Source organism: Lactuca sativa, chromosome 5 (assembly GCF_002870075.4).
Source record: "Lactuca sativa cultivar Salinas chromosome 5, Lsat_Salinas_v11, whole genome shotgun sequence".
NCBI lineage: Eukaryota > Viridiplantae > Streptophyta > Magnoliopsida > Asterales > Asteraceae > Lactuca > Lactuca sativa.
Genome location: NC_056627.2, coordinates 319,272,898 through 319,278,677, shown reverse-complemented (window position 1 = coordinate 319,278,677; position 5,780 = coordinate 319,272,898). Strand labels below are relative to the sequence as shown.

Sequence of the window (5,780 nt, the reverse complement as noted above, 5' to 3'; positions counted from 1 at the left end):
AAAAATAAAAAAAAATACCCAAATGTGGCACCAATCCGAGGCTGTGGTATGAAACCACATTTTTGTGGTAAAGAGTGAGGTGGCGACTACGTGGCGGAAGTGAAGGAAGTGCAACTTTTGTGGCACCATTCCCTCCAGTCTTATATATCCTCATTACATCAGCCTCATATATCCATCACACAACATTGTAAACATAAACAGACAACATGAGACTTATTCCTAGTATTAACAATTAGTCGAGTCTGTTTGCTTATATCAACTCAAGTTGTCCAGAACTAACAACACACTTCACTGTCTCTTGGGTTGCCTTACTTTGGTCCCTCCACCACTGCTAAAAAAATGCATGCACCATTGGTAACAAACTCATTAGTCTAAAATGAAAAATCAAAATGCACAGTGAAGTCTAATGATTTCGAATTCTTAACCTGTTCAACATATATAAATTCCAATTATTGTCAACCAACAGAGCCTGAACCATAGAATCAAGCACGTTTTGAATGCATGTTCCCTGTAGCAATGTACTTTACTCTAGCTACCAATATTAGCAATACTTCGAAATTAAGCTTATGGTTTGGAGTCGTGGCCTAAACGAAGGGCATATATTGAAAGGGAATTGTGAAATTAATACATGGGTTTCAACAATTCGAGATTCTTGTCGCATAAGTGTTGATTCTGTTGCCAAAAAGAATGAGATGTTGGTTAATTGTTTTGTCTATGAGTTGGGAAGATTAAACTTGGTCTTGTGTTGACCGGGTTTTATGGAAAATAAAAGTGAGTGTCTACATTTTAGCATAATATCCCGGGCAATGTGTTAGCTACTATTAAGTTATTTTTTTAGTATAAGTAGAATTATCTATTTACTTTGATAGGCGTAGGTAGCCTTCCATTTTATTCAATATGTAACCTATTTTGTGTTAGAAATAAAAACAGAAAAATTGTTCCATATCATAGTGTATAAGAGTGTATATTGATTGTATGTAGGCTTGTATCCAACATGAGATATAAGGAAGAGGAATATTACCTGAAGCATATTAACGATTGCAAGAAGAAAGTGGCGAGAGGCAAGAAGGAAGATGGCGTTAGGAACACTCGTGAGGAGGGTGGCTTGAGGAAGATGATGAGAGCTGATAAAACGTAGTGTAAAAGATTCCTACGATTTAGAAAAGAAGGGTATTATGGACCATTTAGTTATTTTTTTTTAGCTTTAATGGTTTAAAATTATAAAAAAAATGATTATTAAATAATAAAAATTATTAAAAAAACTGATTTGGGCAAATTTGATATTTTAAAGCATTAAGAAGGTTAAATATGATATTTAAATTTTAGGTTAGACAAATACAATATTTAGCCGTTTAATAAGGGTATATACGAAATTCTCCCTTGTTTCTTTAGCTTTTATACGTGATGTGCAGCTAGTAAAGATAGCTTGAATATGTGAGAGTAAGAGTTAGTTTTTTTTTAGTTATTTGTGTAGTGTTAGAGTGGGGTTTTATTTTGTAATAGTATGAACTGGTTCTTACATTAATAAATAAACTTCTCTTGATAATCGTATGGTGTTTTAGAACAATGGAGAGGTAGGAATCACACGCTTATGTGTTGGTTCCTAGGCAAGCCTCTTTCTTTTTCTTCTTCTAGAAACCGTCTTTGATCAGTTTAGGGTTTTTGAAGGTTCTTCGTTTCAGTTTGTCTCTCTTCTATTATTCTATTATGGTTCTCTTGGTCACAAAGCAGTATGTATTTAATCTATAGTAAACCTCCAGCATGGTGTCTCTCTCTCTCTCTCTCCTTCTCCAAATCTGTTGTGTGTTAAAGACCCACCCATTATGGATATGATAGTGTGAAAAATGGATATGTTGGTTCTCTGAATTTGTTCTACAGAAGAAAAATAAGAAAAGTAATGCTATGATCGATAAACACATATATACACTCAAACTTTTATTTGAATATGTTTGCGCTTTGCATCCCACATCGGAAGGGTGAATGAAGCAGCGAAGAGAAAGCTACGTATAAAAGAAGAAGCCAAGGAGCGGAATAAGCATACCTTTCTCGGCCTTTTGGCTAAGATCAAGTGTAGTATCTGTTCTTATCAGTTTAATATCTGATATGTGGGCCATCGGCCCACTCGATATTAATCTTATTTTTTATGGGGGAAGGCCCATTACAGTAGCTTGCTTCTGGGGTTCTTCACGAGTCGCCTTGGTCTTACACTACTGCCAAGGCCTGGCTCACCCCTCCAATACTTAGTTTGACAAAATTTCACTTGTCGATGATTTAAATACTTAGACCAGAATACTGGTATGGTAAAGGTTTTCATGTTTTATATTTAGTAAAAAAATTTCATGGGACGTATAAGCCAGCGTTATGGGAAAGCTTGCAGTGAAGCTAGCATAACAACACCAAATCTTAAAATCCAACCCACTATGGTTAAGGCAAGCGTTACCAACCTCGATGATGAAGAGTCTACAGGATATATAGAAGAATTACAAAGTCGTCTTGGCATCGTTCACTCACTATTTTTCTTAATTAACAATTCCACCAGTATATTCAACTTATGGTGATGTAAAACGAAACGATTTACTACGACATGAAAAGATTTTGCTGGTTGGATGATTACTTCAATTCTTAATCCAACATTTTGTGAATTTCTACCCCACCAGGATTGCAGTGGGAAAGATGATTCATGTGATGAAGAGATGACAGATGTGACCATGGACACCCAACGTTGATTCCAGAAGTAGTTGTTTCACAAGATCTATGCATTCTTTGGTGATTGCCGGATCCAATAATGTCATCAACATTCATATTCAATGATATCTACTAAGGAACTACACCTAAGTGTTCATTTGAAGTGAATGGATCATCATACAAGCACGGGTATTTTCTTGCTGCTAGATTTATCGTGACATGTGTAGATAATGAAAGTTTAAGGCAACTCAATACGGAACTAGGAAACGGCAAAGTCAAAATAGAAAATACCCACCAACAAAAACCAACTGAACTTGGACCAAATCACAAAATCCAACCCCGACTTGGGTTACAGGTAAGCATTACCAAGGTCAATGACCAAGAGTCTACATGATAGATTTATAAAGTCTTCATGACATCGTCCACTCACTATTTTTTATAAATTAACAATTCCACCAACGTTTTAAACTTATGGTGATTTAAAACGAAATGATTTACTACATAATTAAAAGATTTTGCTGGTTCAACAAAACGATGATATGATTTCTTCTTAATCCAGCTTTTTATGAATTTCTACCCCACCAGGAGATTCATGTGATAAAGAGATGACGATGTGATCATCGACACACGACGTTAATTCTAGAAGTAGTTGTTTCACAAGATCTATGAAATTGGTATGCATTCTTTTGTTGTTGCTAGATCCAATAATGAAATCAACATTCTAGATCAATCGTTGATATTCAATGACATCTACTAAGGAACTACACCTAAGTGTTTGTATGAAGTGAATGGTTCATCATACAACTCAAGAAGGAACTTGGAAGTAGATGGAATGTGCCTTTGATGTCCTTAACAACGTTGGCACATAATCGACAACCTCACACGTTCATGGGAACCGAGAAGAATAAGAGACATAATATGTGTGTGCATAATATTATATAATATGATTTTAGAAGATGAACGAAGTACACAATTGTCTTGGACACCAGATGATAATTCTAGAAACAATGGCTTTACAGGATTTATGGATTTGACTTACATTTTTTTGGTGTTGTTGGATCCAACAATGTCATCGACATTCTAGATCAATCACTAACGTTCAAGGACATTTATCAACAGATTGTCCATTTGAATTGAATGAAGCATCATACAAGCACATGCGTTTTCATGCCTATGAGATTTATCATGACTATTCTATATTGGTGAAAGCATGAACATGAACAAATGATGAAAAAACGAATGATGTTTAAGGCAATTCATGAAGGAGTTGTGAAGGATGTAGAACGTGCCTTTGATGTTCTTAAGAAACGTTGGCACATAATTGATAACTTGATACGTTCATTGGAGCCAAGAAGAACAAGAGACATAATGTATGCGTGTATCATATAACATAATATGATTTTAGAAGACGAAATAAATATGATATGTTAATATGACTAAAACAAAGTTTTACATGTCTATAAATGCGTAGAAGTTGGTACTACGCAATAAATGGAAGTACAAAATCAAGATACATATCACAATCTTCCACTGATTTAGTTGACCACATTTACGGAACGTGGCTATTTTTTTGCTAGTGATTAATCATTAGCACTCTATAAAGATACTTTAGTTGAAGAGAGAACTAATTAATCAATACATTGTTACATTCAAGGGCAAATCCTAGGAGGGCAGGGGGCATGGCCTCCCTATGTGTGTGTGTGTATATATATATATATATATATATATATATATATATATATATATATATATATATATGGTTAGGTTATTTTGTTTTTACTAACTATTGTGTGCTAGAATGCACAAATCTAGACCAACGGATGAAATTCATCAATGGACACAATTTGAGAGTGTATGATATTATAATGGGATAGCATGTACCATATAATCATACAAATTTTAGCAAAAATGTGTTTTGGACAATTAACTACAATTACAAAAGCAAATTTTCGGATATTTATGGATAATTAATTCTCCTAATTTTAAAAATATGAATTTTTTTAATTAATTCAATTTTAATTCTAACATAATTTGTAAATATAACCGATTTTATTCTGTCAAAATATTTTTTTAGTTAGAATGATGCTCTTTCATAATTTTATTCTATTGAAATATTATTGAAGAATAACAAAGTTTTTGAATCCGATGTTGAAAAATAACAACATTTTAATATTATATTCTTATACATCCAAACTTAAATACAAATTCATACATATTCTTACAGACTAAAAGTCTTATACATTTTAATATAATTATACATATTCTAAAAGAATATTAATAAAAATGAATAAAATTCTTAAAAAATAACAACATTATTAAAATGTGAGTATGATCAAACTTTATTCATTCTTCAAGTTATTCCTATTAGGTCTTCAACACATTCTTCCAGTCATTCCTATTACAAATACAACAAAAACTAATAATGGTTAAAAACATGTTGCTTGCAAATAAATATCACTTTATATATTCTGGTAGAATACATAGAATGTATTCTGGCAGAATACATAGATTTTATTCTGGCATAATATATTCTGACAGAATACCTAGAATACATTCAATAGTATCGTATTTACTGCTAATATAATTTTAGATTTCAAATACATAATAACAAAGGAGAATAGAAATTGAAATTCAAAATCACAAATTGAACCAAAATAATACACAAACAAATTACTTACCTTTTTAAACAATTTTCTAGAACAAGATGAGTAGCTTTCACCAATCTATATTGGTATATGATATTAAGCCTTTACTATGTTGGTATATGAAATCAAACAAAATTAATTCACTATGTTGGCATATGAAATCAACCCCATCAGTATATACCTATATAGTATACATTCTGGCAGAATATTGCCCATACTTTCTTTGCTTGTGCTCCTTCAATGGTTTACCTGTAAGTTACAAATCAACAACACAATTACTTACTCAATTTTCATGAGATGAGATAACATAAATTAATTTCATGATCATTCTTTTAATTAGGCCTATTGAAATTATATATCCATATGATGCGAGAATTGAACCAAACAAGATTAGTGCACTTTACACAAACATAAATTGATAATTGAACCAAACATAATTGAAAGGTAAAC

The 5,780-nt window shown here is 32.4% G+C and overlaps 1 non-coding gene across 1 annotated transcript; it reads left to right on the top strand.

The window, feature by feature from the left end:
- The first annotated feature begins 2,037 nt into the window (after window positions 1-2,037).
- LOC111890689 (U2 spliceosomal RNA) lies at window positions 2,038-2,234 on the top strand. The gene has a single exon (XR_002849949.1). It is a non-coding gene; the product is annotated as a U2 spliceosomal RNA (small nuclear RNA).
- Window positions 2,235-5,780: the final 3,546 nt, after the last annotated feature.